This window comes from Oncorhynchus mykiss, chromosome 25 (assembly GCF_057628025.1).
Source record: "Oncorhynchus mykiss isolate SJ-2025 chromosome 25, ASM5762802v1, whole genome shotgun sequence".
Taxonomy (NCBI): Eukaryota; Metazoa; Chordata; class Actinopteri; order Salmoniformes; family Salmonidae; genus Oncorhynchus; species Oncorhynchus mykiss.
In genome coordinates this window covers 86,604,081-86,617,500 of record NC_143046.1, presented here as the reverse complement: position 1 = coordinate 86,617,500, position 13,420 = coordinate 86,604,081, and positions in this window count along the sequence as shown.

Below are 13,420 nucleotides of genomic sequence, written 5' to 3'. Positions count from 1 at the left end.
AGCCTCTCCTCTAGCCCAGTAGCATGCAGCCCCAGCCCCTCCTCTAGCACAGAAGGATGCAGCCCCAGCCCCTCATCTGGCCCAGTAGCATGCAGCCCCTCCTCTAGCACAGAAGGATGAAGCCCAAGCCCCTCCTCTAGCCCAGAAGCATGCAGCCCTAGCCCCTCCTCTGGCCCAGTAGCATGCAGCCCCAGCCCCTCTAGCCCAGTAGCATGCAGTCCCAGCCCCTCCTCTAGCCCAGTAGCATGCAGACCCAGCCCCTCCTCTGGCCCAGTAGCAAGAAGCCCAAGCCCCTTCTCTGGCCCAGTAGCATGCAGTCCCAGCCCCTCCTCTAGCCCAGTAGCATGCAGCCCCAGCCCCTCCTCTAGCCCAGTAGCATGCAGTCACTCCTGTGGCCCAGTAGCATGCAGCCCCAGCCCATCCTCTGGCCGACCCAGCAGCATGCAGCCCCAGCCCATCCTCTAACCCAGTAGCATGCAGCCCCAGCCCCTCCTCTGATCGACCCAGTAGCATGCAGCCTCAGCCCCTCCTCTGGTCGACCCAGTAGCATGCAGCCCCAGCCAGTCCTCTAACCCAGTAGCATGCAGCCACTCCTCTGGCCCACTAGCATGCATTCCCAGCCCCTCCTCTAGCCGGCCCAGCAGCATGCAGCCCATGCCCCTCCTATAGCCGGCCCAGTAGCATGCAGACCCGGCCCCTCCTCTAGCCGACCCAGTAGCATGCAACCTCAGCCCCTCCTCTAGCCCAGTAGCATGTAGCCTCAGCCCCTCCTCTGGCCCAGTAGCATGCAGCCCCAGCCCCTCCTCTAGCCCAGTAGCATGCAGCCTCAGCGCATCCTCTGGCCCAGTAGCATGCAGCCCAAGCCCCTCCTCTGGCCCAGTAGAATACAGCCCAAGCCCCTCCTCGGGCCCAGTAGCATGCAGCCCCTCCTCTGGCCGACCCAGTAGCATGCAGCCACAGTCCCTCTTCTAGCCCAGTAGCATGCAGCCCATCCTCTAGCCCAGTAGCATGCAGCCCAAGCCCCTCCTCTGGCCCAGTAGCATGCAGCCCAAGCCCCTCCTCTGGCCCAGTAGCATGCAGTCCCTCCTCTAGCCCAGAAGGATGCAGCCACTCCTCTGGCCCAGTGGCATGCATTCCCATTCCCTCCTCTAGCCGGCCCAGTAGCATGCAGCCCAAGACCCTCCTACAGCCGGCCCAGTAGCATGCAGAATCAGCCCCTCCTCTAGCCGGCCCAGTAGTATGCAGCCCCAGCCCCTCCTCTAGCCGGCCCAGTAGCATGCAGCCCCAGCCCCTCCTCTAGTCGGCCCAGCAGCATGCAGCCCAAGCCCCTCCTCTGGCCCAGTAGCATGCAGCTTCAGTGCATCCTCTGGCCCAGTAGCATGCAGCCCAAGTCCCTCCTCTGGCCCAGTAGCATGCATCCCCAGCCACTCCTCTGGCCCAGTAGCATGCAGCTTCAGTGCACCCTCTGGCCCAGTAGCATGCAGCACAAGCCCCTCCTCTGGCCCAGTAGAATACAGCCCAAGCCCCTCCTCGGGCCCAGTAGCATGCAGCCCCTCCTCTGGCCGACCCAGTAGCATGCAGCCCCAGCCCCTCCTCTAGACCAGTAGCATGCAGCCAAAGCCCCTCCTCTGGCCCAGTAGCATGCAGCCCAAGTCCCTCCTCTGGCCCAGTAGCATGCATCCCCAGCCACTCCTCTGGCCCAGTAGCATGCAGCCCCAGCCCCTCCTCTGGCCCAGTAGAATACAGCCCCAGCCCCTCCTTTAGCCCAGTAGCATGCAGCTTCAGTGCATCCTCTGGCCCAGTAGCATGCAGCCCAAGTCCCTCCTCTGGCCCAGTAGCATGCATCCCCAGCCACTCCTCTGGCCCAGTAGCATGCATCCCCAGCCACTCCTCTGGCCCAGTAGCATGCAGCCCCAGCCCCTCCTTTAGCCCAGTAGCATGCAGCTTCAGTGCATCTTCTGGCCCAGTAGCATGCAGCCCAAGCCCCTCCTCGGGCCCAGTAGCATGCAGCCCCTCCTCTGGCCGACCCAGTAGCATGCAGCCCCAGCCCCTCCTCTAGCCCAGTAGCATGCAGCCCAAGCCCCTCCTCTAGCCCAGTAGCATGCAGCCTCAGCCACTCCTCTAGCCGGCCCAGTAGCATGCAGCCCAAGCCCCTCCTCTGGCCCAGTAGCATGCAGTCCCTCCTCTAGCCCAGAAGGATGCAGCCACTCCTCTGGCCCAGTGGCATGCATTCCCATTCCCTCCTCTAGCCGGCCCAGTAGCATGCAGCCCAAGACCCTCCTACAGCCGGCCCAGTAGCATGCAGAATCAGCCCCTCCTCTAGCCGGCCCAGTAGTATGCAGCCCCAGCCCCTCCTCTAGCCGGCCCAGTAGCATGCAGCCCCAGCCCCTCCTCTAGTCGGCCCAGCAGCATGCAGCCCAAGCCCCTCCTCTGGCCCAGTAGCATGCAGCTTCAGTGCATCCTCTGGCCCAGTAGCATGCAGCCCAAGTCCCTCCTCTGGCCCAGTAGCATGCATCCCCAGCCACTCCTCTGGCCCAGTAGCATGCAGCTTCAGTGCACCCTCTGGCCCAGTAGCATGCAGCACAAGCCCCTCCTCTGGCCCAGTAGAATACAGCCCAAGCCCCTCCTCGGGCCCAGTAGCATGCAGCCCCTCCTCTGGCCGACCCAGTAGCATGCAGCCCCAGCCCCTCCTCTAGACCAGTAGCATGCAGCCAAAGCCCCTCCTCTGGCCCAGTAGCATGCAGCCCAAGTCCCTCCTCTGGCCCAGTAGCATGCATCCCCAGCCACTCCTCTGGCCCAGTAGCATGCAGCCCCAGCCCCTCCTCTGGCCCAGTAGAATACAGCCCCAGCCCCTCCTCTAGCCCAGTAGCATGCATCCCCAGCCACTCCTCTGGCCCAGTAGCATGCAGCCCCAGCCCCTCCTTTAGCCCAGTAGCATGCAGCTTCAGTGCATCCTCTGGCCCAGTAGCATGCAGCCCAAGTCCCTCCTCTGGCCCAGTAGCATGCATCCCCAGCCACTCCTCTGGCCCAGTAGCATGCATCCCCAGCCACTCCTCTGGCCCAGTAGCATGCAGCCCCAGCCCCTCCTTTAGCCCAGTAGCATGCAGCTTCAGTGCATCTTCTGGCCCAGTAGCATGCAGCCCAAGCCCCTCCTCGGGCCCAGTAGCATGCAGCCCCTCCTCTGGCCGACCCAGTAGCATGCAGCCCCAGCCCCTCCTCTAGCCCAGTAGCATGCAGCCCAAGCCCCTCCTCTAGCCCAGTAGCATGCAGCCTCAGCCACTCCTCTAGCCGGCCCAGTAGCATGCAGCCCAAGCCCCTCCGCTGGCCCAATAGCATGCAGCCCAAGTCCCTCCTCTGGCCCAGTAGCATGCATCCCCAGCCCCTCCTCAAGCCGGCCCAGTAACATGCAGCCCAAGCCCCTCCTCTGGCCCAGTAGCATGCAGCCCCAGCCCCTCCTTTAGCCCAGTAGCATGCAGCTTCAGTGCATCTTCTGGCCCAGTAGCATGCAGCCCAAGCCCCTCCTCGGGCCCAGTAGCATGCAGCCCCTCTTCTTGCCGACCCAGTAGCATGCAGCCCCAGCCCCTCCTCTAGCCCAGTAGCATGCAGCCCAAGCCCCTCCTCTAGCCCAGTAGCATGCAGCCTCAGCCACTCCTCTAGCCGGCCCAGTAGCATGCAGCCCAAGCCCCTCCGCTGGCCCAATAGCATGCAGCCCAAGTCCCTCCTCTGGCCCAGTAGCATGCATCCCCAGCCCCTCCTCTAGCCGGCCCAGTAACATGCAGCCCAAGCCCCTCCTCTGACCCAGTAGCATGCAGCCTCAGCCCCTCCTCTAGCCCAGTAGCATGCAGCCCCTCCTCTAGCCCAGTAGCATGCAGCCCCGGCCCCTCCTCTGGCCCAGTAGCATGCAGCCCCTCCTCTATCCCAGTTGCATGCAGCCCAAGCCCCTCCTCTGGCCCAGTAGCATGCAGCTCAAGTCCCTCCTCTGGCCCAGTAGCATGCATCCCCAGCCACTCCTCTGGCCCAGTAGCATGCAGCTTCAGTGCATCCTCTGGCCCAGTAGCATGCAGCACAAGCCCCTCCTCTGGCCCAGTAGAATAAAGCCCAAGCCCCTCCTCGGGCCCAGTAGCATGCAGCCCCTCCTCTAGCCCAGTAGCATGCAGCCCCAGCCCATCCTCTAGCCCAGTAGCATGCAGCCCCAGCCCCTCCTCTAGCCCAGTAGCATGCAGCCTCAGCCCCTCCTCTAGCCCAGTAGCATGCATCCCCAGCCCCTCCTCTAGCCCAGTAGCATGCAGCCCCTCCTCTGGCCCAGTAGCATGCAGCATCAGCCCCTCCTCTTGCCCAGTAGCATGCAGCCCCAGCCCCTCCTTTAGCCCAGTAGCATACAGCCCCAGCCCCTCCTTTAGCCCAGTAGCATGCAGCCTCAGCTCCTCCTCTAGCCCAGTAGCATGCAGCCCCTCCTCAAGCCCAGAAGCATGTAGGCCCAGCCCCTCCTCTGGCCGACCCAGTAGCATGCAGCCGCAGCACATCCTCTAGCCCAGTAGCATGCAGCCCCTCCTCTGGCCCTGTAGCATGCAGCCCCAGCCCCTCCTCTAGCCCAGTAGCATGCAGCCCCAGCCCCTCCTCTAGCCCAGTAGCATGCAGCTCCTCCTCTAGCCCAGTAGCATGCAGCCTCAGCTCCTCCTCTAGCCCAGTAGCATGCAGCCTCAGCTCCTCCTCTAGCCCAGTAGCATGCAGCCCCAGCCCATCCTCTAGCCCAGTAGCATGCAGCCCCAGCCCCTCCTCTAGCCCAGTAGCATGCAGCCTCAGCCCCTCCTCTAGCCCAGTAGCATGCAGCCCCTCCTCTAGCCCAGTAGCATGCAGCCCCAGCCCCTCCTCTGGCCCAGTAGCATGCAGCTCCTCCTCTAGCCCAGTAGCATGCAGCCCCTCCTCCAGCCCAGTAGCATGCAGCCCCAGCCCCTCCTCTGGCCCAGTAGCATGCAGCCCCAGCCCCTCCTCTGGCCCAGTAGCATGCAGCCTCAGCCCCTCCTCTAGCCCAGTAGCATGCAGCCCCAGCCCCTCCTTTAGCCCAGTAGCATGCAGCTCCTCCTCCAGCCCAGTAGCATGCAGCCCCTCCTCTGGCCCAGTAGCATGCAGCCCCAGCCCGTCCTCTAGCCCAGTAGCATGCAGCCCCAGCCCCTTCTCTAGCCCAGTAGCATGCAAACCCAGCCCCTCCTCTGGCCAACCCAGTAGCATGCAGCTCCTCCTCTAGCCCAGTAGCATGCAGCCTCAGCTCCTCCTCTAGCCCAGTAGCATGCAGCCCCAGCCCATCCTCTAGCCCAGTAGCATGCAGCCCCAGTCCCTCCTCTAGCCCAGTAGCATGCAGCCTCAGCCCCTCCTCTACCCCACTAGCATGCAGCCCCAGCCCCTTCTCTAGCCCAGTAGCATGCAAACCCAGCCCCTCCTCTGGCCAACCCAGTAGCATGCAGCCCCAGCCCCTCCTCTAGTCCAGTAGCATGCAGCCTCAGCACCTCCTCTAGCCCAGTAGCATGCAGCCCCAGCCCCTCCTCCAGCCCAGTAGCATGCAGCCCCAGCCCCTCCTCTGGTTAAGTAGCATGCAGCCCCAGCCCCTCCTCTAGCCCAGTAGCATGCAGCCCCAGCCCCTCCTCTAGCCCAGTAGCATGCTGCCCCAGCCCCTCCTCTAGCCCAGTAGCATGCAGCCCCAGCCCCTCCTCTAGCCCAGTAGCATGCAGCCCCAGCCCCTCCTCTAGCCCAGTAGCATGCAGCCCCAGCACCTCAAGGTGCCAGGAACACAACATCAGTAAACATCTGCATCTGGTGCATCTGCATCAAACAAAGTGATAGCGCCAACAGCAACAGCTGTGAAACCTGCTGAGATTGTCTGAAAGGTTCGCTACACTACAGCCTAACAGCATAGAGCTAGATTAACAATGAGATGTTGCTCACCCGACCGAATATTAATTACACCTGCTCTTTCCATGACATAGACTGATCAGGTGAATCCAGGTGAAAGCTATGATCCCTTATTGGTGTCACTTGTTAAATCAACTTCAGTAAGTGTAGATGAAGTGAAGGAGACCACTTAAAGAAGGAATTTTTAAATCTTGACACAATTGAGACAAGGATTGTGTATGTGTGCCTTTCAGAGGGTGAAAGGGCAAGACATAAGATTTAAGTGCCTTTGAACGGGGTATTGTAGTAGGTGCCAGTCGCACTGGTTTAGGTGTGTCAAGAACTGCAACACTGCTGGGTTTTTCAGGCTCAACAGTTTCCTGTGTGTATCAAGAATGGTCCACCAACAAAAAGGACATCCAGCCAACTTGACACAACTGTGGGAAGCATTGAAGTTGACAAGGTAAAAATATGTAGTTCTGCCCCTGAACAAGGCAGTTAACCCACTTTTCCCCAGTTGGCAGTCATTGTAAATAAAAATGTGTTCTTAACTGACTTTAAATAAAGTTTTTTTTTTTTAAAACAAGGGACAGCATCCCTTTGGAACAATTTCAATTTTAGTTCAGTTTCCTTTGCTTTCTTGGGTACAGGAACAATGGTGGACATCTTTAAGCAAGTGGGGACGGCAGACTGGGATTGGTAGAGATTGAATACGTCCGTAAACACTCCAGCCAGCTCGTCTGCACATGCTCTGAGGACGCGCCTAGGGATGCCGTCAGGCCCGGCTACCTTGCGATGGTTAACACGTTTCAATGTCTTACTCACACCGGCCACAGAGAACGAGAACCCAACAGTCCTTAGGAGCAGGTCGCGTCTGTGTTATCCTCAAAGCTGGCAAAGTAGGTGTTTAGCTTGTCCCGGAGCAAGACGTCAGCGTGGCTGGTTTTCCCTTGGTAATCCGTGACTGTCTGTAGATCCTGCCACATACGTCTCGTGTTGAATTGCTATACTGACGTTTAGCCTGTTTGATTGCCTTACAGAGGGAATAACTACACTGTTTGTATTCAACCAAATTCCCAGTTACCTTGCCATGGTTAAATGCGGTGGTTCGCGCTTTCAGTTTTACGCTAATTCTGCCATCTATCCACGGTTTCTGATTTGGTTTTAATAGTCACAGTGGGAACAACATCCGCTTTACACTTCCTGACGAACTCAGTCACGTCGATGTTATTCTCAGAGGCTACCCGGAACATATCCAGTCCGCGTGATCAAAACAATCTTGAAGCGTGGATTCCGATTGGTCAGACCATCGTTTAATAGACCTTAACATGGGTACTTCCTGTTTGAGTTTCTGCCTATAGGAAAGGATGAGCAAAATGGAGTCATGATCCGATTTGCCAAATGGAGGGCTGGGGAGGGCCTTGTCGGCATCCCGGGAAGTTGGAGTAACAGTAGTTGAGTGTTTTAGCAGCGTGAGTCAGTGTGTTGATAGAACTTCGGTAGCGTTTTCCTCAAATTTGCTTTGTTGAAATCCCCAGCTACAATAAATGCGGCCTCAGGATATGTGGTTTCCAGTTTGCACAAAGTCCAGTGTAGTTCCTTAAGTGCTGTCGTGATATCGGTTTGAGGGGTAATATACACGGCTGTGACTATAACTGAAGAGAATTGTCTTCGGAGGTAATATGGTCGGCATTAGATTGTGAGGTATTTTAGGTTGGGTGAGCAAAAGGACTTGAGTTTCTGTACTTTATCACAATCATGCATGAGTAGTTAATCATGAAACATACATCCCAGCCTTTCTTCTCCCGGAGAGTTCTTTATTCCTGTCTGCGCAATGTACTGAGAACACAGCTGTCTGTATGGACCGGAACAGTATATCAGGAGAGAGCCATGATGATGGCTCTCTGTGGTATTTCACCCAGTAGATATGGGAGTTTATCAAAATTGGGTTTGTTTTCAAATTCTTTGTCTGTGTAATCTGAGGGAAAAATCTGTGTCTAATATGGTCATACATTTGGCAGGAGGTTAGGAAGTGCAGCTCAGTTTCCACCTGGGTTCTATAACTGATTCAAGTATTTTTAGCCAGATCCTAATTGGTATGTCAAATTTGATATTCCTTTTGATGGCATAGAAGGCCCTTCTTGCCTTGTCTCTCAGCTCATTCACAGCTCTGTTGAAGTTACCTGTGGCGCTGATGTTTAGGCCGAGGTATGAATCGTTTTGTGTGCTCTAGGGCAACGGTGTCTAGATGGAATTTGTATTTGTGGTCCTGGCAACTGGACCTTTTGTGGAACACCATTATTTTTGTCTTACTGAGATTTACTGTCAGGGCCCAGGTCTGATAGAATCTGTTCAGTAGATCTAGGTGCTGCTGCAGACCCTCCTTGGTTGGTGACAGAAGCACCAGATCATCAGCAAACAGTAGACTTCACATTCTAGTAGCGTGAGGCCGGGTGCTGCAGATATATACAGTGCCTTGCGAAAGTATTCGGCCCCCTTGAACATTGCGACCTTTTGACACATTTCAGGCTTCAAACATAAAGATATAAAACTGTATTTTTTTGTGAAGAATCAACAACAAGTGGGACACAATCATGAAGTGGAACGACATTTATTGGATATTTCAAACTTTTTTAACAATTCAAAAACTGAAAAATTGGGCGTGCAAAATTATTCAGCCCCCTTAAGTTAATACTTTGTAGCGCCACCTTTGGCTGCGATTACAGCTGTAAGTCGCTTGGGGTATGTCTCTATCAGTTTTGCACATCGAGAGACTGAATTTTTTTCCCATTCCTCCTTGCAAAACAGCTCGAGCTCAGTGAGGTTGGATGGAGAGCATTTGTGAACAGCAGTTTTCAGTTCTTTCCACAGATTCTCGATTGGATTCAGGTCTGGACTTTGACTTGGCCATTCTAACACCTGGATATGTTTATTTTTGAACCATTCCATTGTAGATTTTGCTTTATGTTTTGGATCATTGTCTTGTTGGAAGACAAATCTCCGTCCCAGTCTCAGGTCTTTTGCAGACTCCATCAGGTTTTCTTCCAGAATGGTCCTGTATTTGGCTCCATCCATCTTCCCATCAATGTTAACCATCTTCCCTGTCCCTGCTGAAGAAAAGCAGGCCCAAACCATGATGCTGCCACCACCATGTTTGACAGTGGGGATGGTGTGTTCAGCTGTGTTGCTTTTACGCCAAACATAACGTTTTGCATTGTTGCCAAAAAGTTCGATTTTGGTTTCATCTGACCAGAGCACCTTCTTCCACATGTTTGGTGTGTCTCCCAGGTGGCTTGTGGCAAACTTTAAACAACACTTTTTATGGATATCTTTAAGAAATGGCTTTCTTCTTGCCACTCTTCCATAAAGGCCAGATTTGTGCAATATACGACTGATTGTTGTCCTATGGACAGAGTCTCCCACCTCAGCTGTAGATCTCTGCAGTTCATCCAGAGTGATCATGGGCCTCTTGGCTGCATCTCTGATCAGTCTTCTCCTTGTATGAGCTGAAAGTTTAGAGGGACGGCCAGGTCTTGGTAGATTTGCAGTGGTCTGATACTCCTTCCATTTCAATATTATCGCTTGCACAGTGGTCCTTGGGATGTTTAAAGCTTGGGAAATCTTTTTGTATCCAAATCCGGCTTTAAACTTCTTCACAACAGTATCTCGGACCTGCCTGGTGTGTTCCTTGTTCTTCATGATGCTCTCAGCGCTTTTAACGGACCTCTGAGACATCACAGTGCAGGTGCATTTATACAGAGACTTGATTACACACAGGTGGATTGTATTTATCATCATTAGTCATTTAGGTCAACATTGGATCATTCAGAGATCCTCACTGAACTTCTGGAGAGAGTTTGCTGCACTGAAAGTAAAGGGGCTGAATAATTTTGCCCAATTTTTCAGTTTTTGATTTGTTAAAAAAGTTTGAAATATCCAATAAATGTCGTTCCACTTCATGATTGTGTCCCACTTGTTGTTGATTCTTCACAAAAAAATACAGTTTTATATCTTTATGTTTGAAGCCTGAAATGTGGCAAAAGGTCGCAAAGTTCAAGGGGGCCGAATACTTTTGCAAGGCACTGTATATATATCTCTGCAGCACCCGGCAAAGTGTGTCAACATTTATATATATAAACGAATGTTGAAGAGAGTAAGGCTTAAGCTGCATCCCTGTCTCACCCCACGGCCCTGTGGAAAGAAATGTGTGTTTTTTTGCCAATTTTAACCACACACTTGTTGTTTGTTTTCATGGATTTAATAATGTCATATGTTCTTCCCCCATCACTACTTCCCGTCAATTTGTAAAGCAGACCCAAATTGAGCCAAAAGCTTTTTTGAAATCAACAAAGCATGAGACATTTCCTTTGTCTTGGTTTATTTGTTTGTCACTTAGGGTGTGAGTATGTGGTAGGTCGTACAGTAATTAGGTAAAAAGACAATTTGACGTTTGCTCAGTACATTGTTTTCACTGAGGAAATGTACAAATATTCCGGAGCTCATCTGCTCATGACCTCTCTCTCTCTGTCTTTGTCTCTGTATCTCTGTCTCTGTTTTTGTCTCTGTCTCTCTCTCTCTCTCTCCCTCTCTCTCTCTCTGTCTCTCTGCTGTCTCTCTCTCTCTCTCTCTCGCTCTCTCTGTATCTCTCTCTCTCTTTTTCTTTGTCTCTGTCTCTGTCTCTGTCCCTGTCTCTGTCTCTGTCCCTGTCTCTGTCTCTGTCTACCTGTTTCTGTCTCTGTCTCTGTCTCTGTCCCTGTCTCTGTCTCTGTATCTGTCTCTGCCTCTGTCCCTGTCTCTGTCTCTGTCTCTGTTTCTGTCTCTGTATCTCTGTATCTCTGTCTCTGTTTCTGTCTCTGTATCTCTGTATCTCTGTCTCTGTATCTGTCTCTGTATCTCTGTCTCTGTATCTCTGTCTGTGTCTCTGTATCTCTGTCTCTGTATCTGTCCCTGTCTCTGTATCTCTGTCTCTGTCTACCTGTTTCTGTCTCTGTCTCTGTATCTCTGTCTCTGTATCTCTGTCTCTGTCTCGGTATCTCTGTCTCTGTCCCTGTCTCTGTCTCTGTATCTGTATCTGTCTCTGTCTCTGTATCTCTGTCTACCTGTCTCTGTATCTCTGTCTCTGTATCTGTCTCTGTATCTCTGTCTCTGTCTCTCTGTCTCTCTGTCTCTGTATCTCTGTCTCTATCTACCTGTTTCTGTATCTCTGTCTCTGTATCTCTATCTCTGTATCTCTGTCTCTGTATCTCTGTATCTCTGTCTCTGTGTCTCTGTATCTCTGTCTCTGTATCTCTGTCTCTGTTTCTGTCTCTGTCCCTGTCTCTGTCCCTGTCTCTGACTCTGTCTCTGTCTACCTGTCTCTGTCTCTGTATCTCTGTCTCTGTCCCTGTCTCTGACTCTGTCTACCTGTTTCTGTCTCTGTCTCTCTGTCTCTGTCTCTGTCCCTGTCTCTGTCCCTGTATCTGTCTCTGTCTCTGTCTACCTGTTTATGTCTCTGTATCTCTGTCTCTCTGTCTCTGTCTCTGTCTCTGTCTCTGTGTGGGTTCAATAGGATATACAGGTATGTCTGTAGGTGGTTAGCTATGTGTGTGAGTGGAATGGTGTGTGTGTTAACATGTGGTTAACTGTGAGTGTGTGTTAGTTAAATGTTGTTTTCACACAGCAGACGGTCTGTTCCAGTAACTGCTCTATGTATGACTGTGACTGTGGGTTAAAAAGACAGAAAGGTTATATTATGTGGTCTGTTTCTTAGACGACCACAATGGAAATGAGTTTTTTGTCTTTCTATCTTCAGCCATTTTTTTAAATATGTTTTATATAGAATGTAAATGTTATCTGTGGCTGGAGCAGAACACTACTTTCCATTAAATCAATCTTAAACAGGAGGGAGTAAAGTGTAAACAACAGACAAGGTGTGGATGAGTGTTGCTGAAAACAATGAACCCTATCCTCTCCATAGCAGTCTTTGTTTACTTATATCTCCTGGTACCGAGGAATCCACTAATGAACTCATCATTAATCCTTAGATTAGTGGAATCAGGTTTGTAATGCCATGGCAGAAACTAAAACGGCAGCTAGGCTTGGACAGTATACCGGGGTATCTGGGGGGGGGGGGGGGGGGCACGGGATGTTTTTTTCCATACTGCTGAAACAATTCCAGATACATTTCCTGTTGTTATGCTTACAGTTCATCTCTCATTTTATCTGACAAAAATAGGCTGTCTACACTGATAAACGTACAGGACAAAATAATCTACACAGAGTGCTGTCTGCTGATAGAATGCCCATTCGTGAATTCTCATTTGTGTTTAGAAGTGCAACTGAAGCATAAAATTAGTCTGAATTAATACAAAAAAATGTGTTTGATGCCGAGCAGAAATTACAATAAGAACCGTTTTAGATCTGTGTTTACAAAACGCAGCAAGATATTTCTTATGTGTTTTATAATATATATTTTCCGCGTGAAAAACACAGAATTATGCGTTAACACGACCCCCGTGTGATTCACATCAATGCGCTACATAGATATCAATAATAAGTGATATCTGTATCGCCGTAGACTACACCACTGCTGTCATCCTTACCTCCAAGCGTTTATTCAAGTTGGATAATCGTTGGATGCCAACAGCAGTCGGCACCATTGGAAGACATAGCTTGGACTGTAGCCTACAAAAGCCTATTCCTGCTATTTTCCCCGCGATCCATCAAACACATTTGTTGTGTCATCATAGTGGTCTCTGATTGGTGGTCATCATTTGGTGTGTCATCATAGTGGTCTCTGACTTGTGGTCATCATTTGGTGTGTCATCATAGTGGTCTCTGACTTGTGGTCATCATTTGGTGTGTCATCATAGTGGTCTCTGACTTGTGGTCATCATTTGGTGTGTCATCATAGTGGTCTCTGACTTGTGGTCATCATTTGGTGTGTCATCATAGTGGTCTCTGACTTGTGGTCAGACTCGCTCAGGTGGAACAAATTTAAACTTGCGCCTTTTTTCAAAGCTGATTTGAATGTCATTGAGAAAACAGAGACGCGTCAAAGATTTTTTTTCCCCAGCAAACTACCTTTCTGAATTTAAAAGTAATCCTCTAAGAAATCATCTAGTTTTTCAAAGGTAATCTGATTACAATATTTTTGCTGGTAACGTTAAAGGATTACAGTTAATGTTTTTTTTTGTAATCTGTTACTTCCCAACCCTGTTGGTAGGTGAGGGCAGGAGGTCCTGTATAAACACAAACTAACTGCTCCGCAAAGCTCAATAAGTATGAATGCCCTGACTTCTAAAGAGGTTCTGGTCATTATAGTGTATGGCAATGCATATAATATTATGTTATTACTGTATCCTGTAAATGCTAGTCCTAACATTCATGTCAGTGTATATTATATCTAACCTAGATTACTATTTCATTACATACAACTTATTTATGTTCCTCCATAGAAACACTTTTATAAACTCTTACTTTCATCACGGAGCAGTGTGGTGTGTTGAAGCCATTATCTGAATAAACCTGTTTTGAAGATATCTTAGACTTGTTC